Here is a 27,949-nt window from a genome sequence, read left to right as displayed (position 1 = left end):
CACATTGCAATCTATAGCAACCTGCGTAAAATAGTCCAACTTACTTAATGAAATAAATGAAGCCTTCCTAACATGCACACACAGGGAAGCACCGCCCGGAGCTATCGGCAATGGAATTGCTAACGCTATCGTTATCGTTAATGTTTAAGGTAGGTGAATTTTAATTTTTGACACCCGAAATTGGGCTTGAAGCAGTTTTTGTAGAAAATGGGGAATAAAACAAAGAAAAAGCAACTAAATCTGCAATTTGGTAGCTCGTAGTAACATAAGATAATCAACTCATTTGACCTGTTGTTATAAAAAAGAAATTAAAGTGAATTATGTATTACCTGCAGTAGCATTGTCTAAAAAAGGATTAAAGAAACCAATTACGAGAAGAAACGACAAATTAGCCACCTTTTCGTAAGCATAAAAGTGTCCGAACCAAAAACGAAGGTTACTTATAAACAAAAATGAGATATTTTCATTTTGCACACAAGCAAAGAGAACAATAAGCATTTCTTGATATAATTAAACTATTTCCTGATATAATTTAAACCATTCACTACTGCTAGTAGCAGTATTTTTAGTTTATATAGTATTTATGTATTTCTATCTGATTTATTTCACTGATATTACAACAACTACGAATATGAATTGTTAAAAATTCATTACTATAAAAGGGAAAACTTTCCGAATCTCGCATACCTTCCACTATGGTTTTCGCATTCTAGTCTCCAAGATGTTTTAGTTGATACCCGTATCGGTAGTATTATTAAAAAAAATAATCGCGGTGTCCATATTTATTTTAATATTAACTTATTTTTAGGTGTCTAAAATGTCTTCATTTGAGGAATGTACAAAATAGTCTTAAACATTCTGTCTTGTTTGCTTACGATAAATAAGCATAAAACCTCAAAGCAATGAAAATGCAGTGGTGGGTATAAGAACAGAATTTAATCACTTGTAACTTTAAACAAAGTACCACACGGTTACGACGGATGTTTTTCATCTTTAATAATTCCCGAGCAAAAAGCGAAAGTAAAGACTTTAATAATTTGCGAGTAAAGAGCAAACATCCAACAATGTTTGTTAAAAAAATGAGTTGCGTTCGGTTTACGCTCTATTGCGCGCTTCTGCTCTACCCATTGTCAATACCAACCTGCGTGCAGAAACTTCTAACGTTTCAACCAAATTCGAAGTCGATATCTTCATTTTCCGACAAGGGGAGTGCCAACAACGCATACCACGCAGATACACAGACGGATGAACATGACTAAGCCAACGCAGAATTTCACGCTGATCACGAATATATGTACTTTGTAGCGTCTCTGAAGATTCCTTTTGGATTTTACATATATTTTGAAAAAAAAAACAAAATGATTATACCCCCTCTTACAGTCGTGGATAAAAAAAGCAAGATGCGGCCCAGGTTGCCAAACGTCATTCCTGAAGCTTATTGTCATCACAATAACATGTCCGGAAGCCAAAACATAGCAAAAAATAGACGGCTCTCTCTATTTGTTTTACACAACAATTTGCGTGAAAGTCGTATTTGACTTATCTTCCAATGCATTTTTAACGAATTTAAGGTAGAGTACATGTGCGTGCATTACATAAGTAATGCGAACAAGAGGTGCTCGCAAAGAGGGAGAAAAGTTCCAAGAAGCTTTGCAATGTTAAGACAACCAAAGGAATATATTGCATAGTCACTGAATTGACTTAAACCACAACCACCAAATTTCCTTAACGTATGAAAAGCATTCAAATATATACTATTTGAAACAACTTTAAAAAGACCTGCATCTCTCATTTGTGGAATTAGCACTTATCGATCTTGCAATCATTTCAAGTAGGCCAAATGATGAAGTTTTTCAAACTTTAAGCATAGTTTAAGTGGGAAATCAGTTGCCCATGTTGCACGTTTCATAATAGAAACAACAAAACACTTTGGAATCGCTAAGATAACATCGGATGCAAAATAAGAGCTATGTGCTAGATCAAGCATAATATAAAAGGTCCTTATGTATTGCAAGAAAAATCGAAATTGACAAATCTGCATTTTAGAATAAAAATTGAAGACATTATATTTTATGCTGACAAATTAAATGAAAAAATTTAAATAAATGAAATAATGAAAGGAAAATAAGTAAAATGGAGGCAACAACAATTGAGACCGTTAACATATCTGATGATATATCACTCTTTAACGGAATGTAAGCAAATAAAACGGGTCCTTGGGAGGCCACATACATTATGTGTTTGAGTACAGAATATACCAACTAGAGAAAAAAGACTACACTTAAGAATCATATATTACTCATTGATTGACAAGATATTTGTAGAAAGTTCTTTGCATAATTTTCTCTATTCATATATAAGACAATTGAAACGATTCATATAATACAATGAATATAAGCTTAATATAATGAAAAGACACGCCTTTAGTCTTATCTTAAGTCATTTCAAACGGTTTCATTTTCTCCACTGATATATTCAAACTCGGAATAAGACTCTTATCTCCATAATTTTATCAAGAATGACTTTGCTAGCAACTAATTTATGTTTATCTTTGTAAGATTCTGCTACGTAGAATTGTGATGGTATCGATACATATCTTATGATCTTTAGGATTTTGTAAATATGGCGTCTCTTCGGTAAAATTTTTTTGTTTTATGAAAGATATGAACGGAGTGCCAAAAGTAAATGCTCGTTTGATAATGAAAGTTAAACATTTTTAATAGCGTCTATATGTTAATCTATTTAAAAGTAAATCAAGCGGTGGATTGTGAGTAGTACTTTCAAAGTTTTTGCCAAGGACTATTCAGATACCAACTGCACAGTTTTTCGAGAAGTCATTAAGAAGAAGAGTTCAAAAAACTTTGAACTTAATAGTACTTCATCCTCAGTATATACAATGTAAGAGAAAATATTGTAACTTTCATTCGAAAAAAGTTATTATAGCAGAAATATCTGAAGACGCTAACATGAACCAAGCTGGTTGACAAGTTTTCTACTCAAATATCGACTTTACATTATGATTTTTAGTAGGCTTCTTTGACTTAAGTTTAGTTCACTAACTGAAATATCAAGCTACATAAGAAGAATTATGTCTGTTCTTACACCGGAACTACAGAATACGTTTGAGTGCGTATTCACTCATTTTAAAATTTTTAAATAGTGAGTTCTTGTTATTTCGCAGCCGTTATTTTCTCGATAAACCAGAAGATTATTCAGAATCAATTTCGGATAAAGAGACATTTCAAGCATGATTAAATTTCTTCAGGTTGACGGTAGGATTTTTGAGACGGACGGACAGCTTATCAGAAAAAATAAAATTTAAAACTCTGTTTATGTTGCTGATGTTATTTAACAGGTTAGCAATAACTTAAACAAAAAAGGACACAAACTATATCATCGAACAACGGTCAGCAATCTTCTTGTCGTGTTTTAAATAGATAGTTAGATCAGAATTTGGAGTGTTGTGTGAATAAGATAGATAGACAGTAGAACAGTCCTAGAGTACATGTTATTTGTTCCATGTGCATCGATTGAGAATGTTTCATGGCTGGCGGGTGATGCAGAAATTACAGCAATATGGAAACAGCTATCTATTTTTACTCTCTTTGAAGTCAATCCCTAAACTTTTATATTGTTGTACTGCACAATTAATAAGGTTATAGAAGTATAACTGTTATACAACGTATTCTAGTAAAAAATCACTATATACGCGCTATTTTAGAAATTTTTGTTTTATAATAAACTAAGAAGAAAAGATGTTAAGATGTTCTTTAGGCGAGTATTGGGATTTGACCAAATCATTTGGTAATCCGATAGTTTGACCATATAATAGCAGACTAGGTGCGACTCCTATGAATATATTGGTAGTTTATCGTACGTAACATCGTCTCGAGCCATGAGTGCTGGTTTTAATTGTCGGTGTAGCCGCTTAACTATACTATTTGCTTATGGATGATATGCGGAAGTATTAGTATTATTAGGTGAACCACAAAATTTTTTCAAATAAGGGAACGTTTGAAATGTGAATTGTCGAGCTTCATCAGTCGTGATGGTAAGTGGGACTCCAACGATACGTATGCAGTTTTTCAAGAAGGTAGAAATGATTGTAAGTGAAGGTGAATAGTGTCAGGTCAACGTGTACAGCGATCTACAACAGTTTGTATATAGGAGTCTACTTTAGAGTGAAAAACTATGTGTTCGACACAATCTTTCGGAATGGGGATCTTACTAATTGGGGGTTGGTGCGTTTATTTTCTTTAGATTTTTGTCATTTTATACATTCCGATGGCGAACGATTGATATCTTTGATGACCTTTGGCTAATAATAACGTTTAGTAATTAATCTGCGGGTAGCTTATTTTCCTGGATGAGAAATGTTATATTGTTTCTCGAATATTATCTTTCGCAAGAAAAGCTTGAGGGTAGGAGTGATTGTTGTCACCCTAAAAGTTGATAAATTGTACCTTTATTAGTCCTAAATTAAATGAGTTATTTACAGGTTGACTTTTAGGCTTAACTCGGAGCTTTCTTTTCGTTTCAGCCTGAATGCTTTAAGGTTCTAGCCAATTCCGCTGATAACGTTAACTTCGTAAGCGTGTCACAAAATGTCGGCTACTATATTCGCTACGTCTCGGATGTATTATACGTCTGATGTCAAATGAATGTTAAATTGCCTAGGTCTTTTTTTGTTTCACATTTAAGGGCTGTTGTTAGAAGCTTATGATCTGTGTAAACTGTAAATTCTCCTCACTCTTAGAAGTATTAATAATTTTTGATACGAGCAAATATTGGTACTAGCTCCGTATCGAATGCACTAAGCTTCATCTAAGAAGTTGATAATATTTTCGAAAAAAAGTCAGAGCTCTGTTTTTTCCTCATAAAGCGGATGAAGAGCACCGCCACATGGTCGCCAGTTGTTGGGTTTCTTTTTATAAACTTAGTGCCGAACAAAAAAGGGATATGGAAATTGTGCGTATACCCAACTAAATCAAAAATCGAAATTCATTTTCCGCGAATTTCGTTTCGTAAATCCACATCTAGTCCGCTACTCTATGGACAGGCGAATGTTTAATGGGTTTGTTGTAGTCTGGTTCCGAAAATAAAGGAGAGAATTCGTTAACGATACTGGGTTTCTTGCCCACGGAGAATAGTTTGGGTAATAATAAATTGGAAAATTGGTCCAGCTTTCACAGGTAAATTAGTGAGAGCCTCGGTCAAAAGTTTTCATATAAGAAGTCTACGCCAATTATGGGTTGGGGTAAATCAGCTACTATTAACGCAAAAGGGAACTCTCGAAGTAGATCGAAATTAATGCTAAAGAGTTTTTTGTCAAAAATAGAAATGGATGAACTGTTAGTTGGTGCTAGAATAACTACGGGCGAAGGCTTATATTATCTAAGTTCGTTGACTAGTAGAACCCCTAAGAAATGTAGTTTGTTTTCTTTATCGAATAAAGAACTTGGCAACTCTGCGTGCGTCTTGTAGTCGCGTTTTTATTCTGTCAACAAATATTTCAATTTTTTTAGTGTATTTCTTAGCTTTTTTGCTTTATTCGTGTTTAAATTTAAAAAATTCCCTAAAAGAATAAAGTATGAATTTAATGTATATGAATTTAGTAAACATTTATGTGAAAAAATCATTTTGGTTTATTGTACGCAACAATTGAGCTCTTAGTAAAAGTCTCTCTTTTTGCCCGTTAATTTGTGTTTACAGTTTTCGTTAGTTTTCGCTCTATATTTACAGTAGGCAGGGAAGTGAGAAATTTGCTTTAATTTTCCTAAAAATTTGTGCCGTAAAAAAAAAACATTTTTTTTTTTTGTTTTTCTTTTTCTTTCCTTCATAAGCTACTTTTTTTGTTTTGAATGGACATAGATTGTTTATTTACTCCATGTCGTGCGAAAACCGGCCCTGAATCTGAACGATTCATTTCTTGTTGGTTGTGTGATCGTTTTGGACATGCAAAGTGTGCTGGTATTACCGGCCGTCCTGCTGATGCAGTCCTTGACCCTTCTAAAGGTTTACGATGGTCATGTCCTGACTGTAGAAAGCGGGACATTGATTTCTACAAACTCTTCACGGAGACGAGAAATTGTTTCTCAGATTTGAGCAAAAATCTCGGCTCTTTGTGGGAGAAGTTTGAATTAATCAAGACTAGGTTTGATGAATGTCGGTATATTGTGCAGTCATCTTCCTCTCCAGCTAACAAAGTCTCAACGCGTAGCGTAGCGTGTGATTCGTCACCTCCTAAGACCGTTTCGTTGGTGCAAGTTAGCGATTCCCTAAAGGCTACAAATAATGTTAGTGTTTCTGCTACGGCTGAGTTGGTTGGTAACATAAATGTTACAAATAGAAGTCCTTCTGGCTTGAGCTATGCTGAAGTGGCAAGGGTATCTCCTCCCATAGATGTCACTCAATCTTCTCAGGCGTTATCGCCCAAATCTAATAAGGGTAATAGTAAATCGTCCTCTCCTCCTCGCTGTTCGAGTGTAAATGCTGGTCGCCAAACTGAGCAGGTCGCACAAGCTGCTCGTGCAAGTGTGGTTACCCCCTCTATATTTTCCCCAACTCATAACTCCCCAGCCCTGCTGCTCCCAGTACTGATGACATATGCTTGAAGGCAGTTCCTCCCAGAAAGGCAATATTTGTGTCAAGGCTGGCACCAGATACATCTGTTGAAAACATAAAGGGTTATCTGGCAGCGAAAGCAACTTCTGTTAATTTAAAGCGAGTTAGTATTTTCAAACTGGGTCCTTCTCAATCTAGAGCTATCTCATCTTTTAAAATTCTAGTTCCGACCGAAAATATGGATTTGATTTTAAATAAACCTTTGTGGCCGGTTGGATCCTTAATTAAGGAATTTATCCCTCGGGACCGACCCCGTAATGCGAATGCAGTAGGTCTTTCCCCTTCAAAAAACTAAATATTTCTTCAGCCTCATTTTCTCTCATTTATCAAAATGTTAGGGGCCTAAATTCAAAAATTCGTTCTACCTTCCTAAATTCAGTGAGCACGGAGTTTTCCTGTCTGGTCTTCACTGAAACATGGTTGAAGCCGGATCTACATTCGTCGGAACTTTTCCATAATTCGTTTCAAGTTTTCAGAAACGATCGTTTGCATCGCAATGGTGGTGGTGTTTTAATTGCTATTTCTACGGCACTCCCCACTTATTCGTTGGAATTTCCAACTACTCCCGATGTCGAATTTATCGCCATTCGAATGAAATTTCCTAAGAAACACTTATATGTGACCTGCTCCTATATTCCCCCAAATTCGGATATCTCAGTATATAAGAAACAGGCCGCCCTCATTTGTGAAGTGGCCAAGCAATCTAAACCTACCGATATAGTCCTTGCGTTGGGTGACTTCAATTTGCCTCAAGTCAATTGGTTTTACAGTGATAGTTCTGGCTGTTTGATCCCTTCCTCAACATCTGATAATGCCGTTGTGTTCTTCAATGACTTATTTGATAATAATTTAGTTCAATACAATGGTACCCCTAATTGTAATGGGAGATTTCTTGATCTCTGCTTTGCAAATTGTCCTGAGGTTTGCGTTAATCGTTGTCTTCCGTTTAGTTTACCTGAGGATCCATATCATCCAGCATTGGGTGTTTCCTTTCATTACAAGTATGTTGGTTCGTTGAACCTCTATAACGTTCCAAATTCAAATTTTTCATATCAACTTTATGATTTCCATAAAATCAATGTTTCCATACTGAAATCACATCTTTCTCATTTTGTGCTCGATTTCTCAGAGGGAAGCATTGATAGCTTACTGTCGTCGTTCTACAATATATTAAACCAAGCTATTTCTGCATCCGTTCCGATCAAGCAGTCCCGTCCTCGAAGCAAGGGTCTCCCGTGGTTTAATAAACCAATTAAATACTACAAGAATAGGAAAAACAACCTTTTTCAAAAAATATTCGAAAAGTGGCTCTGCGCTCGACTATTTCGCTTACTCTGTTGCAAGGCATAAATTTAATTCCCTCAACCGCCAATACTATTGCAGTTACCTTCAGTTTGTTAAATCCTCCTTGTTTGCTAACCCTAAATACTTTTTCAAGTTCGTTAATTCCAAAAGAAAAATCTCCATAAATCCGTCGTTTGTGTCTTTTAATGGCTCCGAGTCCGCGGATGATTTTGAATCCTCAAATCTCTTTGCGGAATACTTCCGACAGAACTTTTCAACTGCCAATTTTGATTTATCGGTAAATTATCCATATCCGATTTCTAATTCGATTTCAATTCCTAACTTTGTTATATCTGAAAATGACGTTTTTGAAGGATTGAGCTCTCTGAAATATAATTGTTCGCCTGGACCTGATGGGATCCCCTCACGTGTACTTATATCTTGTGCTGGCGAGCTTTGTGATGTTATCTCAAAGATTTTTAATAAGTCTTTGAATTTAGGTGTTTTCCCTTTGTGTTGGAAGACTTCTTTCCTTATTCCTATTCACAAAAGTGGTAGTAGGCAACTACAGAGGCATTGCCAAGTTGAGTGTCTTACCTAAACTGTTCGAGCGAATTGTGGCTCAGCATATAGCCTTTTCCATGAAATTGTATATTTCTCCTTTCCAGCATGGTTTTCGAAAGGGAAGATCTACGGTGACCAATCTGTTGGAGTTTACTTCTCGTGTTTTCAAGGCTTTTTCTAGTGGTTCTCGCACTGATGTCATTTACACCGACTTTAGCAAGGCGTTTGATATGGTTAATCATAGACTTCTTAGGTTTAAAATCTAGACCTCTCTTCTTAGTTGAATGGTTAAGCTCTTATCTGTATGGTAGATCATTCAGGGTTTTGTTTAACCTCATTACCTCGGATGAATTTCCCGTGACGTCTGGCGTACCTCAAGGTAGCCACTTGGGACCTATTTTATTTAATCTTTACATCAATGATTTGCCCTCCGTGATTAAATTCAGTAAGATTTTAATGTATGATGATGATGTGAAACTGTTTTCTTCTTTTTCCGTAGAATCGCAATCACATCATCTTCAAAGTGATTTGAACAATTTGGTTGCATGGTGCTCTCTCAATCTTCTGAAACTAAATCTAAATAAATGTAAGAAGCTTTCTTTCTTGAGAAGGAAGTCGTTCAGTACTCAATACTTCATTGATTCGCACAGGTTGGAAGACGTCGATTCGTTCATAGATTTAGGCGTTCTATTCGATTATAGGTTATGTTTCAATTCGCATATTGAGTCCTCGTTAAGCAAAGCTAGGTCCGCGCTTGGTTTTATAAAGAGGTGGTCCAAAGAGCTTGATGATCCTTATATTACGGAAAGGCTTTACACGTGTTTGGTTAGACTTGTACTTGAGTATGCCTCCGTTGTGTGGTCTCCTGCATATAGGTGCTACGTAGATTCAATTGAATCTATACAAAAGCAATTCTTGCTGTTTGCCTTTAGGAATTTGGGTTGGGACCCGATTTCCCCTCTTCCACCCTATGAGAATAGGTTGCTTCTGTTATCCTTACCGTCACTCGAGAAACGTAGATTTGTTCTTGGGGTTTCCTTCTTAATCAAATTAATAAATGGTGCAATTGATTCGCCCGCATTACTTCGTGAGATAGGCTTTAATGTCCCTAAACGTTTCTCTAGGCACTTTATGTTGATAAAGCTTAGTCAATGCAAATATAATTTTGAACTGTTTAACCCGCTCAGAGTTGTTTGCAAGAACCTAAATGATGTCTATCATCTATTCTCATTAACGGACTCTTTAAAGTCCATTAAAGCAATATTGCTTAATAAGCGCGATTTACCTATGTCATACTTAAACTGACTTAACCTTAAATATGTCATTATGAGTCGAAAATTAATTTGTTGTTAACAATTATCGGTTGCCAAGCTTATGCATGTTTGCGATGGCTTAGGGGTTCACTTGCAATTTGGTCCTGTATCGGTTGTGGGTGTGGCTCTATGCTAGTTGTGTACATGCTTTTTTTTTCCTCCTTATTTGTTTTATTGTACTTATACTAAGTTTTATTATTAATTAATTTTAAGATTTACTTAAGAGTCAATTGAACTCGACTGCCATTTTGTTTTAGTTGAGTTTCTTGTATAAATAAATAAATAAATAAATAAGGAGGCGACTACTTGAGTGACCCCAAAACCCGTTATGTGGCGCCATAATAACGGCGGCCCTTAGGTTGATACTTTATGTTTTTGAAATTACATAATTTTCACACATCACCTGGCTTTACTACCAAAACAGATATGATATTTGCAAACCCAATTTTGTGCTTTTGCGGAACGCCCGCTGCAACAATGTCTACTAAAATTTCTTTGTCGAGATGTTTACTAAAACTTCTTTGTAGAGACCTCTTTTAATAAGAGTATGTTTGCTGTTTTTGCAGATATGTTCAGAAGGTTTACTAAAGCTATCGTAGATGTTGGTTGTTACTAGAACGAGATTTTCTAGAATACTTTTTAATGTATTTATACGAAAATCGTTTATATGTAAGCTATTTTGAATAACTCTGAGATGTCGTCTATATTCAACGCTGTTAAGGCTATTTTTAATGTTTTTGGCAATCTACGGATCCACATCTGTTTTCATAAAGTGGTCAAAAGTCAAAATTGTAACCGGCCAGAATAATTAGAGGACGGTGACATTCTGACGGCTATGGTCGCCAATTTCTAGATCTCTCAAAATTTTGTATACTTTTTTTTCGCTTAAAGAAAACCTTTCAATGAGCTTGCGTTTTAAAAATTGGTTCCTATGATTAATTGAAGGATTTTGAATAATGTCAACAATTGATGCAGTGAATGATGATATATGATCGTATTTTGTGATTTTGGCACTAAAAAATTTCTACGCGAATAAACCATGCATAGAGACAATTCGTCCAAAATAACACAAGATAGGTCGTGAATTTCGTAATATTATAAATTAGCGGAGGTATAAGTCGAACCAACATTTGTATTGCGGTCAGTGTCTGTGTTGTGTTCAGTATTACTGTTCGCATTCGTAGATCGCCTTAAGGCGAATAAATGATTGTAACATATTATGATTATTCCTTGAATAACCAAAAGCTGAAACGATTATTGGAGATATAAATTCAGGAATTTGTATATATATGAAACTTAAAGCGTTAACGTTAATTTGCGACAGATAAGTTATTGGTTATTAATAAGATATTAAGCACAACAATAGTACTATATCATTAAAAACAAAGATAATAAGGGTTGTAAGGAAGCGTTTTTGCTTCCTTACGGAATACAAGTTCGTCCGCCTGAAATAGCTACCCACAGCGAACCACCTGTCAGTCCGAGCTGTCCGTAAACGTCTGTCTGGGGTAATAAAGCATGAACAACCTCTTTCAGCATAAGTCAAGAACTCAAATGTAAAAGAAGATAAAGCTTAGACCCAAGAAATCAATATGTACACAAGCATAAGCCAAGAACCAGAATGTATAAAAGCTTAGGTTCACAATCCCAAAATGTTTAATAGCAGAGTCAAAGACCCAAATGTAAAAGAAAAGAAAAGCTTAGGTTCAAGAAATCAATACCCAAACGAATAAAAGCTTAGATTCAAATTCTCAAATGATCAATAGCAGAATTAAAAACTCCAATGTAGGAAAGACTAAGTAAAAAACTCAAAAATATGAACACAAGTAAAATCCCAAAATGTTTAATAGCAGGATTAAGAAATCAAATATATGAAAGACCAAGTAAAAACTCAAAAGTATAAACACACGTAAGAATTCAAAATGTTTAATAACAGAATTAAAAACTCAAATGAATAAAAATATAAGAAAAAAACACAAAGTGTCCAAAAGCATAAGGAAAAAACCCACAATGTGCAAAAAAAAAGCAAGAGTTAAGAACTCAAATGTAGGGAGCATAGGTTTAAGAACCCACGATGTATTAAAACATAAGTATAAGAGCACAATCCGACTTATACAATTAAGTAAAATCGAAACGGTATGAACGCAGCTCAAACAGACACAGAAGCTATAACAGCATTGGACAAAGATATAGCACCGTTAGGTCACATTAAATCTTCAAATAATGTACCAAGCTGATAGCACCGTTAGGACAAACGAAACATGCAGACCTGGCCTTAGGTAGAAAATCGATACATGCAAAACGAACAAACTTCAGCAAGAATCTCTATGTGTAAAATGCGCAGAATGTGTAACACCGTTAGAGTATACCAAACTTACAGAAGCAAGTACTTAGGTAGAAAAAAAAAATAAGAACATACTACAATGCATAAACTGCATACATAAAATGTACAAAGACACGATCACACATGCCAAGCATGTAGAAACACACAAAGCAAAGCATATGCAAACACAAAGGCATAGAAAGGCACAAGCACTCACATACCTAACGGTGATTGAATCACGCGATTTGGTACCTGGTTGCCTGTTGCGTCGAAATTGGAACAAATATAATAATAAGCTAGATGTAAGTGATATCAAGTTATGTATAAGCAGGATCATGCAAATCGTAACTAGGATTGCGACTGCAGCCAACCTAAGCTAAGCATACAGAAGCATAGTACCTCAAGATATATGTAAACACATGGAACATGTTGGCAATAGGAGCGAGATTCAAGCTATAAAAGAACAGCGCATCGCACAGACTCGTTCAGTTTGGTGTCATAGCCGTCTAAGGAGGTAAATGCCCACGGACAAATTGACAAGTTGACCTTTATAAAGAGTTTTTTTTGACTTACGGATAGGGGATGTGCTGGTTCAGCTTAATCGCCATTCCTGAAGGACTTTTTAGGACCACTGACTTACGGATAGGGGATGTTCTGGTTCAGCTTAATCGCCATTCCTGAAGGACTCTTTAGGACTACTGACTTACGGATAGGGGATGTGCTGGTTCAGCTTAATCGCCATCCCTGAAGGACTGGGAGGGGGCAACATCCTTTTCTTTTTACATACGAAGGACCACCCAGAGACGAACTGGCGGCCTAGGCAGCTATGACACTGGCAACGTTTCCGTTCTCTGTAGCGCGTCGCGATAATCCAACAGGAAAAATTTTAATAATATAAGAAGTTAATCTCTCATCACGTGCAAGCCACACCAGAAGTCGGGTCACCTCGCTGGTTCCTTGCCATAGCCAGCTTCTACCCATCGCTGTACTTCTCTCCCGTATAAAGGAAATAATAAATCAAGGAATTTGTACACCATTCCCCCCGAAGGTCCGGATTATTATTCTAAATTTTCTTGCAACGAACCTTGGAGTGACTGAGTTATACCCCGCCCAAGAAAACTCGTTACAGGGTATACATCAAAAAAAATTCTTTCAAATAATCTGACTGTTTGGAACGAAGTCACATGTTTTATTTTATCAATTGGCGAATTTATTTCAGGTTTTCATACTTCGCTTTACTAATTGAGGCAGTTGCTGACGATTCAATGGATACTGGGTTCGTAGGAACTACAAAGTGGAATCAGTATTACAGATCAGTTTTATTTTCGCTTCTATATCGGTCTCTGTAGTAATTGCTCTAATGTTGTTATTGTTACACAAAATCGTTAAGGAGCATTGAAGTAGCAATCGGTGTTTGTAAAAGTAAGCTCAAAGGTAACAATATCATCAATATCGAAGATAATAGCGTTGCCTATTGAATAAGCTGTATAGTGAATTGATCATGGATAGTGTTGAGATCGCAGAAGCAAACTTTACACGGTCGGTACGATGTTCAATATGGCCACAATTGAAAGTAGTTATGCTTGTGGTTGCGTTTAGGCTCTCACTCTGCACAATCGATTCATGTTCGGCAGTTAATATTTAAAGCGTTAATCTTCCATTCGCCAGCAGCCAAAAATGACGGTAATCCGGATTGGTTATAGGGGTTGCAGTCTTTCGCAAAGGTTTTGACTGGCTACCACGAGTTCCATTTTCTATTGGCTGGTTTGCTATTATAGTTGACCCAAGTTAAAATTGTTTTTATAACAAAATTTTTAATTTAATTTTTAAAATGTTGAAAACTAAGAATTTATTTTTTCACAATTCAAAATCGGAAAATTTGTAAACATTACAACAAACAAACAATATTATAACCGTTGTACAATGAAGTTCAGTGAAAACTACTATAATTAATATTAGTTTGGGGAAAAAGAAAACCATTATTTTTATATGAACTTCAGGATTTTATTTAACATGCTTCGGATTGTCCGATTTGGGTCAAATATGCACCGTTTTGTTGTACGATTTGTTGCCATTTTAAAGGTAACTTCAAAATGCCTCTCTCATAGAAGTCCTGGTCTCTGTTTGCAAAAAACTCTAGTAGTCGATTTTCACAATCCTCCCTAGATTCCAAATTTTTATCATTAAAGAAATTTTGCAATGCAAGAAAAAGATGATAATCGCTTGGTGCCAAGTCCGGACTGTATGGCGGATGCAGTAAAACTTCCCAACCAAGCTCCCGAAGTTTCTGGCGAGTCACTGTAGATGTGCGTGGCCTAGCGTTGTCCTGGTGGAACACGACACCTCTCCTGTTGGTCAATTCTGGCCGTTTCTGGTCAATCGCTATCTTCAAACGGTCCACTTGTTAACAGTAGAGATCAGAATTTAGCGTTTGGCCATATGAAAGCAACTCATAATAAATAATCCCCTTCCAGTCCCACGAAATGCATAGCAAATCCTTCCTGGCCGTTTGAGGTGCTTCACCGCTCTTTGACCACGATCGTTTTCGCACAGGGTTACCGTATGTGATCCATTTCTCATCCCCAGTTACCATCCGTTTAAGAAATGGGTCTATCTCATTCCGTTTGGCCAAGGCTTCGCAGATAGAAATTCGATCCATCATGTTTTTTTCTGTTAATTGGTGTGGCACCCAAACATCGAGCGTCTTTTTGAATCCAGCTTTGTGTAAATGGTTTAAAACTGTTTTATGGTCGATTTTTAGCTCCTGGGCGATGTGACGACTGCTAACATGCCGGTCAACTTCGATCATTTCTCCGATTTTATCGACATTTTCGACGACCGGCCTACCTGTGCGAGGTGCATCTTTAACATCAAAAATTCCTGAACGGAATCTACGAAACCAAAATTGCACATAATTGGCTGTTACAGTATCGAAACCATAAACACCATTCACAATTTTAGCCGCCAGGCTTGCATTTTCGCCTTTGTCAAAGAAAAACTGTAAAATGTACCGAATTTTCTCTTTGTTCACTTCCATTTTTAACACGCTGTAACTCACAACTGAATGCACCAAACAAAAAACAGCAAAAGAATTTTTTTACTGCGAAATGTCACCTTTCCAACAAGCATAAAGCTGAAATTGTTTGATCGATACTTTACGAGAAATCTATCAGTGCAGCCATCTACCGAAAAAATAATGGATGTCTTTTTCCCCAAACTAATATAAAGATGAGGATGTTTATTGTTTCTAATGTTTCCTGTTTCACATGTTATATTTTCGCTCAGAGCGGTTACTTTTGGAATTTTTAGGATTCCTGTTCGTCGCTATAAATATTAGGTTGCAGAAAGTACCAGATGCCAATTATGCTTACGTTCCACTTTTCGTAGTATATAAAGATTGTGTTTTTATAGTGATACTTTCGGTAGTATTATGACAAGTTGTTCTGGGCATGGATCTGTAAAAGTCTGCTTCGGTCTGCACAAATCTAGAGATGAAATATTTAGTTTTTGATTTTACGCGTTTGTTTTAATATGTTGAAGATTTTTTAAAATGTACAGGCTGTTCCTAGAATCTAATAAGTAAGCCACTGCGAATTTTGAGAATTTGTCAATTGGGGTAAAAATATTTCGCTTGCTTATAAACTATATGTCCATATGGACATTGCCTACTTGTGGTGCTGGCGTCTCCGATTCCGCGAATACTGGTTTGAGTGCTTGAGTATTTGGTAAGCATTGCAGAAGTTCATGCATTGTCACATTCCATTGTCACTTGCATATCCCTGTGATTACGCCTAATAGGCTATTCGTATACTAGTCTATCTGTCAATGATCCTATTTTGGATACTTTGCAACAAGCTTTTGCAACGTATAAGTTTAAATAGCCTCCTTTGCGCGAAGGATTTTTTTTTTTCACTATTTTGAATGTACCGAGAAAGAGAAGTGAGAGGAATATATTCTGCGAAACTGTCCGTCATTACAGTTTCGTTATATTCGTGGTTACGTAGAGTCCATCCTTGCCTGTTCCTGAATATAATTTCTACAGCAATAGGGTAGCTTTCGGCCCTTTTTTGCAATATGATTTGAAGATTAAGTTCGTTAAGAGATCTTTGCGAAACTGAAATTCCAGCAAATTTTTTCCAGCTTAAGTCTCCATCTGATTAATTTGGAGGTTGGTTCCTTCAAAGTGTTTATGTAGATCAGTGGTTTGTGGTCAGTTGCTGTTTTAAATTTGTGACAAAAAAGTAGGGTTTGAAATATTTATTTTTTCAACGACTGAATAATTAGTTTCGGTGTCTGTGTTAGTGTCCTACCTGCATAATAAACTGGTCTATCGACACTAATTGGGCCTTGTGACAACATAGCACAGCAGGCATAATCGAATCTGTGGTTAAATTAAAGTGTTTTGTAAAATTGCTGTACTGAATTAAGGAGTCGTTGATTAGGTTTTGAAATTTTTAAGGCATTTGTCGTTTAATATGACTTTTATTTTTTTTTTAACATTTAAGAAAGGTTTTTTTTTCGGGAAATCTTCTAGAAATTTCCAATGATATCATAATAATCCTAAAAAATATTTTATTATGGCGTGGATTTTTTCTGGGTTTGGTTTGATTCCGCAGGGGGTAGGGTAACCTAAAAATGTGCATTTTGAAGAAATTCAGGTTTGACCAATTGAATTTTTAACTTAAATTTAATTAATTTTGCAAATATTTATTTTAAATTTAATGTGGTTTTGTAATGGCCTGGGATAGATTATAATGTCGTCTAAACATACCAGGCTTACTGTTCCTATCACCTTTCATACAATATTATGCGCTATCCTTTGGTAAGTAGAAATGGTTCATTTTTTAGACCGAAAAGCATTCTACCATATTCGCGGTGACTTCCGCCTACAGTGGGAGAAAGCGGTTTTCCTTACGTCTTTTGCCCATTCCTGGTATATGATTGTTGGTTTCTGTTCATAACATTTGATATTAGCTGATAAGGACGTGCTGTATAAATGCGCTATAGAGCAAATAGTATACTTCTGATATTTTGTTGAGGCAGATTGAAATTGGATTTCATGTTGTAATAAATATTCTATTCTGGTATGGAGAATGCATTGGCTTCTGCTAGAGTGTTCGGTTTCATCGACCTTTTGCTTGAGCGCAGGGGCTGCTTAAGTGCAGGAATGTGTTCAAGCACAAATCTTCAAATTTTATAACGTTATGGTTTGTTTCATGAACTAAGATATTGTTGTTGATTGTGGATTGGATTTTTATTATTGATACATAGAATGATTCCACAGTTTAGTTGTATTCTTTCAGAATGTATAAGTCTCTTATTAGGGATGTTCCATTTCGTTTGTCCGAATAGTGTAAAATTAAGTACGCTTTTATATTCGCCCAAATTATTGGTGTACTGTACACTTTGAGTATTTCTACTTTTCTACTTTTAACCTACAGTTGTAGTATGAAAATTTAGTTCTTTCTTCCTAGTTCCTTGTTTTAGTTTTTTGCTTCTTTTAGTTCTTTTTAGGCAGACGATTTTGGGTATAACGTATTAGGTCACAACCGATTATAACTTTTTTACTTTTTATATCCATCGCCAAACGATGAGAGGTATATTCATTTTGGCAAACCGTTTGCCACTTTCAGAAGGAAACATCAGAAACCCCACAAAGTATCAAATTCTAAATCGACCTAAGCAAGTCCGTCAGTCCAATCGTCCGCCTATCCACATGTGTAATGTCTGTTGTAACATTCTCCTGGTCGCAAAAATGAGTCTATCGACGTTAAATTTGGCAGAACCCGATACTAGAAGTTCGTGCACGCAGGTTGGTATTGAAAATGGTCCATACCGCTCGAAGGACACCACCCCGTAAGCTGAAAGTACCTCTAGTTTTTAAACGGAATGCAAAATTGGTTTTTTGCTAATTAGTCAAAAAAGTGGTCAAATTGACCGCGCACCCAATATTATAATTTATCAAAATTTAATTATTTTTTCAATACCTTTATAATGCGCAGAAACAAGCTTAAAAAACTCGATTAAGTATAGAATGTACTTAAATATGTCCTGTTCGTCCGTCGATCTGTCCGCTTTCGCTTTGTAGTATTTGTGGTAAACTTTTTTCCGTTGCCGAAAATTATGACATCGCCTACAAGCTTGCAAAAGTTTTGGAGTTGATCTACACTTTTCAAGTACACGCCTACAACACCCACATGCCTATACGACAAAAACTTTTCTTTTGAAACTAAAAGAAATCAACTGCGCCCACTTCGTATTATAGAGCACAAGAATTTTGTTCTTTTACTTTCTTTGTCTTTTTTTGAGGGCAAAGTTTACAGATGTAATAGTTTCAACAGAATTTAATTTTGTTACTTGCGTTTTCAATTAGTTCGTTTTTTTTAATTTTCCTATTTGTTGAATTGCTAAATTGTTATCTGTTTTGATTTTAATGTTAATAATATTTGTTCATATTCATTTCTCATTGTACTATATTGAATATATTTACTATTTTCTATTATTATTATACATACTTTTCTTCATATTTAACATTTCTAAACAATTTTAACTATTGCCTTTAGTGTTCACTTATTATAATATCGTTAATTATTTAAGGTTGTATTTTCTCGGTTTGATATATTTGTCAGAGTCTTCACTCCCTTTTAGTCCGAGATGTTTAATTGTATGGATTATCTTTCTTCACTTTTAGATTCTTCAATTATTTGATAATTTTTTTATTCAGATTCTTCTTCTTTTTTTATTTAAATAAATTTCGGTTTTCACTTATTAACTAAAAGTTCTCGCATCGATAAACTGTCAATTTAAAAGTCAACGATAACCCGTAAGCTTGACTTTTTCTTTTCATATCTGAAATCGATTTGAGTTGATATGCGGTCAACTTTTTCCGATTTTCCTTGTTTTAGAAGTTAATCCGCTAGAAGATCATCTGCTAAAATTTTCCATTTTCTTTAGAAACTTAGCTCTCTAATTACCGCAGATAATTTATGTTCGTAATCTTTCTAAGTTGATAAACCGCCAACTTACTTTTATTGATCGGGTTAATAGGTTTGTTTGGCTGCTGACAACTAGTCGTGGACGTAAATATATTATATTTTTGTAACGTTCCCTCTCTGCCTTTTCCATTATCACCCTATTTATTAAAAAACCTCACACAAAAGAATCATTCATCGCCTCATGAGTTCACTTCGCCTCCTGCACAAAATCCGAAATACATAGTAAACTCTTCTATTGATAAAGAAAAACCGATTACGCAATTTTCCTGTTTTGTAGTTCACAGGTCTCTGAAGGTTATAAGCGAAGAAACTACAAGTATGTCTGGGTTCCGATATGAAAGTTTGATATCTTTGGTTAAGAATATCGGTTTTGACAAATAATTTTTAAACGCTTAAGAGCTACACGCGATATGTAAAATCGCCACGAAATAGCACAATTAACTAAATCCGTCCGAAGGTATACACTCTTTCTTTCAGGAATAATTCCGAAAACGAGATTGTTAAAGAACTGCTTTCCCAAAGTGATCATTTCCCCATAATCATTAAGTTCAGTAGGCTCGAAAATAGCTCCAATACCTTACATTATTCCTTTATAATCCATTCACCAGTTTTGAAGAACGAAGCTGTTTGGCATAAATTTGGTCATAACTGTCTTCATGATAACAACATATACGCAGCTCCTCAGAATAGAAACCATGAAATGGCTAGGATGTATGATATTATATTGGCTACATTATATTACGCAATCCCCCAATAAAGTGAGAAAAACCACCATAATTGCAGCACATTGAACTTTCTCTTCCTCCAAAAACTAAGCGACACCGTGGAAAAGACAGGTCAATTGCTAATATGCTAGCCTATAAAAGAGCAAACTCTATTGTGAACTTACAACGCAAGGTCTCTAAGAGAAAATGTTTTGAAAAGTTCATTATGTTTATCAACCCACTTTCATCCCCGCAAAAATTATGGTTCAAAATTAAGAGAATCTGAGCACCAAATCCAGACGTGGTCATTAATGTAATCAATATACACATGCCAACAATCACGGGCCGATCTGATATAGCAAATTTTTTCGCTGGACAACGGTCCAGGAACACAGATAAACCTAACTTTTTCACTACATTTATGTAGTCTAAAAATTTTATTTCTAACAACAGCCCACTGTTACGCAACCCTCTTCCAGCTAAAATCGTTGAGTCCCCAATTATCATATGTGAATCTGAATCTGTAGCATGCTAAGCAACTCAAAGGGCTCTTAACGAAATCTGACTAGCTCGCCGAAATTGGGGGGTTCATGAAAGTGATTTTGCCCTATAGAATCTTTATAATTTATAAGATGTAAGTGGATGTGTAGTGAATGTGAGTGTGTTATGTGTACACTTACTTCGCCAGCCAGTATCATAACAACATAATTAGTTTACAAACATTTTATTATAGTGTAATTATTATAAATGTCTTAACCTATTGTCGACAATTGTGTAACAGTCGTAAAAATTATGAATTATAAACTATATTAATGATATAAAATACAACTCACCTAGTCACGCCGAATGTACATTCGACGTCCTAGAGAAAAAAAAATATACAACTTGTTTAACCTAATTTGAAACCGCTGTCACGTCCGCTCTTTGATTTTCTACACCAGTTGCAAATCACTGTCACCGTAATACGTGCCAGTGGCGACTATGCGATACTCATCTGATATAGCCTCTCAAAATTTTCCACCGATTTGATTTTCGTATTGACCGGCTTGCATGTGCATATTTTCACACATTGTGTGTTTTTGGTTCTTTTCAAACAAGCGATCTTCAATTGGTTAAAATTATCTGCTTCTAGTTATTTTTAGCTCTTCTTTAAGTGTCGTAAGAAATGTTTATTTATTTTTTTTTTTTTAAACTTAAAAAAAAAGTCTTTACTTTACGGATGACATACTTCAACTCAATACTTTTTTTTATATTGGGAATATCCTTTCTTCAAGGGTACAAATGACTCAGGAGTCCGGTCACGTCATTAATATAATTAGCGAACTGAATTATTTAATGCACTCGCGTTGGATTGGAAAATTTCTTCTTTTTTAGATTACTAAAAAAAAGTCTTTACTTTACGGATGACATATTTCAACTGAATAATAATTTTTTTTTTTTTTTTTTTGTAATGGGAATGTCCTTTCTTTAAGGGTACAAATGACTCAGGAGTCCGGTCACAACATTAATATAATTAGCGAACTGGATTATTTAGTGCACTCGCGTTGGGTTGTCAATTTTCTTCTTTTTTTAGATTATTTAAAAAAAAGTCTTTACTTCACGGATGACATATTTCAACGGAATATTTTTTTTTTTTTTTTTATTTGGGAATATCTTTTTTTTAATTATTAAAATTTTTAAATTAATTTTTTTTTTTTTTTTATTTATTTTTTACTGAACTCAACAAAATCCAAAAGTTGAATAATCAAAAAAACGTTCCCAATAAAAAAGAAAACTTGACATCCCAAAAAAAATAAAACCAACGCCTACTTGTTTTCCTACAAATCTTCTCTGTGGGCCATTCAGGAAAAGTCGCCTGGTTTCAATGAATATCCTACTCTGTGGTTACTAACGCACCTGTAGTTTTAGAACAACGTATTGCAAATTTTTACAGTAATAGTTTAAAAACGGCTCATAGCTCATAAAATTGGAAAACGGCTGTAACAGTAAGAATTTCTAATTTCTTTGCTCTCATTCAAGGAGAGATTCTCTGAAAAAATCATTGCAAATAGACCGTCTTGGTTTTTACCAAAAAACATTTTCATTCGTCATAATCAAAGTGCTTTTAAAAAAGGACAGCGTGCTGACAGCGTATTGACTGCCTGTTGCATTCCGATAATTTTGCTAGCAATGCGGTATCATGCCGCAACCATGTACTTTTTAGCGCTTATTTTCGAGCTTTTGGCCGTATTCGATCCCATGACTTATTGGAAAAATTTTCAATTTGGAAAGTAAATCCTAAAATTTAAAATTTTATACGGGTTTCTTATTAAAGGAGAATTCTGTATCAAAATCAAACGCGTATTTATCCATTAAGTAATGGGATTCCACAGGGATCTCCACTGTACATAATTTATCCTAAATAAAGTTAAAGTAAATCGTCTCAAATAAAGCTAGCCGAGTAATATCTAGCTACAACGAAGCTGATCATTGCATTTATGCAGATTATGATATGAAAAATTTTTACAAATATTCTGTCAAATTTCAGCAATTTCTCTGGATAAATGCGGATTACTTCACTTATCCCGGAAACGCAAATATGTCCTTCCATGCTTTTTCTTTAACAATGTCTTTATCAATTAAGTGGACGAAGAGAACAATTCCAAAGGTCCATGTCCTTTTCTCGCTGATTAAATAATGAAAAAATCTAAGCCTTTTCATCACTAAATTTGTCTCGTCTAAGCAATACTTTGCTTTTTACGATACTTCGTACATCCATCCTCACTATTTAGAGCTATTCGATCATGGATTCTATTTCTAATTGACTATTGTTTGAAAATTTAAGGAAAATCTGTCAAAAGTTATATTGAGCCTTTAAACGGTCCAGCTATTCATAAAATTCTTCATGCGTTTTCGACTACGCCTATTTAAAATATTTAAAAAAACTCGGTGCACCCAGTTCTACCTCAACATTTTCAATTTGGTAAGCTACAACCGTTCTCCAAAGTCTTTTACAGCAATAATCGTTTATTGCTTGCAGATATCACAAAGAGTAAAGGAAAAGGATATCACAAATAAAAAGGAAAACCATCCGAAAAATTTAATCCACTACAATCTTTTGCGATTATTTTGTCAAGAAAGAAAATCTTGGTAGCATTTCATTTCTTCAACGCTATTCAAGTTTACCATGATAGAAACTTAACCTTTATCTATCGGAAACCTTTAAAGATTTACGCGCCGTTAATTAGCTGGATGGATATGTCATACGCCGACGCATCTAAAATGGATAATGCTGTTCCCTATTAAAGATTGTTGTGGTAAAGATGTTAAAGGTATTAACGAAATAATAGGTGGTCTTTTAAACGATTATTGTTCCGTGTTTATCGTTGAAGCGGTAGGGATTTACGATGCAGTAACTTTTGTTTCACAGCGTAGCATTAAATTCTGCATACGCACCGACAGTCTAAGGTCCCTTAATTGCATTGCAATTCTTTTCCGTTAGTATAAATCCAACACACACAGGTATATACAAAACACATCAATATTACTTTGGGTGAGCTGATGGCCCTTGACGCTAGTGCTAGCAATAAACAAAGCTCTTGTTTTAACACGAACATATCTTTATTATTATGATAAGCGTACAGGTAGAAAACTTGATTGGAAACATAATTTGTTTATATATTGCATGAATTTTTCACACATAATTTTCTCCAACTTTGAAAATAGCATATCTCTATGGAGTTCACGGTTGTTATATACGATAGGACAGCTGTTGTGAGACGAAATATTTTTTATACCTTGAAAATATAAACAGTGTACGTTTCACTCTACAATGGGATAAGCCTGCGTTGGTTTTGCCATTATTTTACTTAAAAAGTTGTTTTCACCTAGCCTTAGGTAGGAATTCAAGAGTCAGCTGGATTTTACATGCCGTGTGTCAAGGTGAACCAGAGAGTCAAGAGCATACCACGATAATTAGAAACGTAATTAATTCTCAAAGTATAAGTGTTTAAATTGATTAAATTGATTGAATTATATTGAACTTATTATCGCGATATTTAATTTGGTTTCTGCACTAGGTCTCCCTAATAAGTCTCCCTCTTTCTTGTCTTTTGTGCTTGTTTACAGTTTATCTCTTAGCTTGCTCCTTACTTACTGCGTCCTTAATAGTATGAGCTTTACGTCTAATTTGAGTGATCATTTTTTGTGTACGTGACAAACTTTCTTGCATTTTTGTTTTTATTACAATCTCTATCTTGCCTATTACCTTTTGATATTGGGTGTTCTTTTTACATCATGTCGAACAAAAACAGACCGTGAATTATATTTCTTAAATGTAGAATTATTCACAATTTATTTTGGTCGTACTTTCAACTCAAATGTTCTTGCCCGACTAACTCCCCCTTCCACAAATATTCTATTTACATACATTTTTACAAGCATGTTACTATGCCCAAATTCATAGTTTTTATATTCAATCCCTGTCTGGTTTTCCCGCTAATCGATGCCAGTTCCATCGCACATACCTTTTTCGCGTAATGAATTGTACAATAACACTAAATTCCCTTCCTTAAATCCATGGGCGTTAGCACGCAGATCGTATCTAACTTTCATTCTGCCACTTACGGTCTTCTCTCCATGCCTCAGTCATCCGGCAATTTCCTCGATTTAAATCCTTTAAGTGGCATTTATGCTGTACGCCTGCTTCACTGTTGATGGGCAACCTCAAAGGCGTGTCCTTCCTTCGAAATTTACAGTCACGAGGAATGTGCCCAACTTTGTCGCAATTGTAGCATCTACACACGGTTGCTTTTAGTCTCTTGTTCTTATTCTGCCTCTTCGGACATTCTTCACTAATATTCCGTGTAGGAAGTGTGTTCTTTTGTGTTTAGATCGGCATTCTCGTGCAAAATGAGCAGGTTTTTGGCAGTCATTTGCGTATTTTTGAAACCGGCATTCGCTTATTTTCGCGCAGGACTTGTAGAAGCGTGGCGCAAACCACATCCGAGATATCGTTCTCGCTGGTAACTTCCGTGCGTCTCATCCTCATGTTTGACTTCCACAGCATACTAGCTGCTTCTTGTGTAAGCACAAAGCCAAGCGTTTCCGTAAACATCCGTAAACATGCTTTTCGGTGACGTCGGTACAGCTTTTTTAAGGTAGTTTGTAGCTGAGCCATTTCTCTTTTTAAGGCTTTTATTTCACTTTTCACGGCGTCTCCATCTTTTTCCTGTACATTTATTCTGGCATACAAGTGGCCTATCGCATTATTAACTTTTTCTTCCAGCACATTAACTTTACCGGCTGGTACGTTTCACCTATAAGTGTTCGCAGGATGCGTTGATTTTCCTAAATTCTCTCATCAATTTTTCATTCTATCTGTTGTGTTTCTTGTTGCATTTGTTGTTGCATTTGCTGCATAAACTGCATAAAAACGGCGTTTGATATGCTACCGTCTTCGCTTTTTTCTTCGCTGTATTTTTCCCCTGCAGCTGTTTGTTCTGTTCCTCCCAAGTTGTCGGCTTGCTCCCTTCCCTCGATATTATATTCAAATTCAAAAGTGGACGGGTCCTGTCCGTATTTTTATAGATGTTCAACCAGTCTTTGTTTTAATTCAGCTTTGCTACCGACTGTACAAAGGTTTCTTTTTCCCAGCTCCTATTTGAGCTGATCCACTTTGAGTTCTTTAATAATATATTTTTTTAACAAAATAAACCCAAGTGCTTTAAATCAGTGTGTATAAAAATATGATTCGTTAATTGCAATGAGGATAAAAGGTAAAGAAATTTAAATTACTCCTTTTGTTCTACATATACCTACGAAGATAATAATATCTTCATCGGCATTATCGTCATTAATAACATCCAGCCCATTCTGTTTCAGTTTATGCTTATGATACCTATACTATAAATAGATAAATAAGATAGATAACGGTATTTTCTCTTCACGGTTTTCCAGCTGATCCCTTATTAACGGAAATATAATTCATTTCTAACGTGATTTTAAGGTAAAGAATTTCACATCAAGCTTGCATGGAGGGAAAAACGTAAGCACATTGACAGCCCAGATGATTAAAACTCATTTGTAATTTTTGTGGTTTTATTCTATGCATATGATCGCTAATTTTCCAATATTTTATATAGAACAAAGATCTAGTGTGCTCAGCAATGTTAAGGAACAAAGATTTCATTTCGGGCAGGAGAGCGATCGCGGAAGTGCTTCTGCCAAGTAGGCAATGGTAAAAGGCGAAAACGCCGTCTTAGACCGCAGTGCTGTTAGTCAAGTACGTATAGACCGCCATTAATATTACAAGAAAATGAAGTGTCCTTTTTTAGAACGAAGGACTGTCATGCAAGTACAAATTGAGGTTATATCACCATCTTAGTTCGGAAAACGATTAGTATTATTAATTTTTGTTATACCTCTGCGCATAACTGCCGCTGAGCAAGTAAAACAATGATATTTGCTTTTTTCTTTCTTTCTTTCCTCGTGTCCGTTGTTATACTTGCAATGTTACAAAGCCTGTTGAATAACACCTACGCATAAGTATTTTGTAAATTAGTGATTATGTGTGCATGCACAGACTTAAGAATGACATAATAAAACTTTATGGAATATTAGGGAAATGTGTTGCCCATGCTGTTTTCAATGATTTTTTATCGTTTTAAGAGCAGGGGTCATTAGACGTATAGATCATACTATTATGATAACAAAGATTTGGTTTATGTTGTGATTAATTCACTTTTTATGGATGAATAATAATTCCCTACGTTTTCCATGTCTGAATCCTTGGTGTATCCCATAAGATTGGTGGAAATTACATATATAACCCGCCATTATAGCTTTTTCTCACACTAAGCTTGTCCACCATCTTTATACTTATACAGAAATCCAAATCTTCCCAGCCAAGCTTTCTCTATCCTTCCCGTATCATTGAATTTAAATGTAGTCGTTCATTATCATGATCGCATTCACATCTTTCTTAATAAACGCTTTATCTCAATCACGTTAACTCTTGGGAGATGAGAATAGAAGAAGAATACAATAGTTCGTTATGAATGATTCTTGTCCAATCCCACCATACAAAGCATATTACTTTACTTGGCTTCAAACTGGCCCTTACGCAGCTCTATTCATATTGACCGGCACAGATATTGAGATTCCTTTTATATTCTGTTTTATATTACTGGTTCTAGAAGAGGTTCAGAATTGTTTTTTGGTTTTGTTAGTTCAGCAGAGATGTCACAACAGAAAATATTTCAATATTTCTCCATTTTTCGAACAATTGCGGCGACATATTAGTTTGGGGAAAAAGAAATCCATTATTTTTTCGGTAGATGGCTGCACTGATAGATTTCTCGTAAAGTATCGATCAAACAATTTCATATTTATGGTCATTGGAAAGGTGACATTTCGCAGTAAAAAAATTCTTTTGCTGTTTTTTGTTTGGTGCATTCAGTTGTGAGTTACAGCGTGTTAAAAATGAAAGTGAACAAAGAGGAAATTCGGTACATTTTACAGTTTTTCTTTGACAAAGGCGAAAATGCAAGCCAGGCGGCTAAAATTGTGAATGGTGTTTATGGTTCCGATACTGTAACAGCCAATTATGTGCAATTTTGGTTTCGTAGATTCCGTTCAGGAATTTTTGATGTTAAAGATGCACCTCGCGCAGGTAGGCCGGTCGTCGAAAATGTCGATAAAATCGGAGAAAAGATCGAAGTTGACCGGCATGTTAGCAGTCGTCACATCGCCCAGGAGCTAAAAATCGACCATAAAACAGTTTTAAACCATTTACACAAAGCTGGATTCAAAAAGGAGGTCGATGTTTGGGTGCCACACCAATTAACAGAAAAAAACATGATGGATCGAATTTCTATCTGCGAAGCCTTGGCCAAACGGAATGAGATAGACCCATTTCTTAAACGGATGGTGACTGGGGATGAGAAATGGATCACATACGGTAACCCTGTGCGAAAACGATCGTGGTCAAAGAGCGGTGAAGCACCTCAAACGGCCAGGAAGGATTTGCTATGCATTTGGTGGGACTGGAAGGGGATTATTTATTATGAGTTGCTTTCATATGGCCAAACGCTAAATTCTGATCTCTACTGTCAACAAGTGGACCGTTTGAAGATAGCGATTGACCAGAAACGGCCAGAATTG

The 27,949-nt window shown here is 35.6% G+C and overlaps 1 protein-coding gene and 1 long non-coding RNA gene across 6 annotated transcripts in view; both read left to right on the top strand.

The window, feature by feature from the left end:
- Nucleotides 1–27,949, top strand: part of LOC119643715 — a 52,689-nt gene that overhangs the window by 10,551 nt on the left and 14,189 nt on the right. The gene's annotated exons all lie outside the window — the stretch shown is intronic.
- LOC119643716 lies at nt 22,635–26,737 on the top strand. The gene is made up of 4 exons (XR_005248391.1): nt 22,635–22,769; nt 22,827–23,118; nt 25,745–25,870; nt 25,930–26,737. It is a non-coding gene; the product is annotated as an uncharacterized LOC119643716 (long non-coding RNA).

The sequence above is a fragment of the Glossina fuscipes genome, unplaced genomic scaffold, assembly GCF_014805625.2.
Source record: "Glossina fuscipes isolate IAEA_lab_2018 unplaced genomic scaffold, Yale_Gfus_2 61541, whole genome shotgun sequence".
NCBI classification, from domain to species: Eukaryota; Metazoa; Arthropoda; class Insecta; order Diptera; family Glossinidae; genus Glossina; species Glossina fuscipes.
Note: the sequence above shows the minus strand (reverse complement) of the source record. Positions and strands in the feature narration are given on the sequence as shown.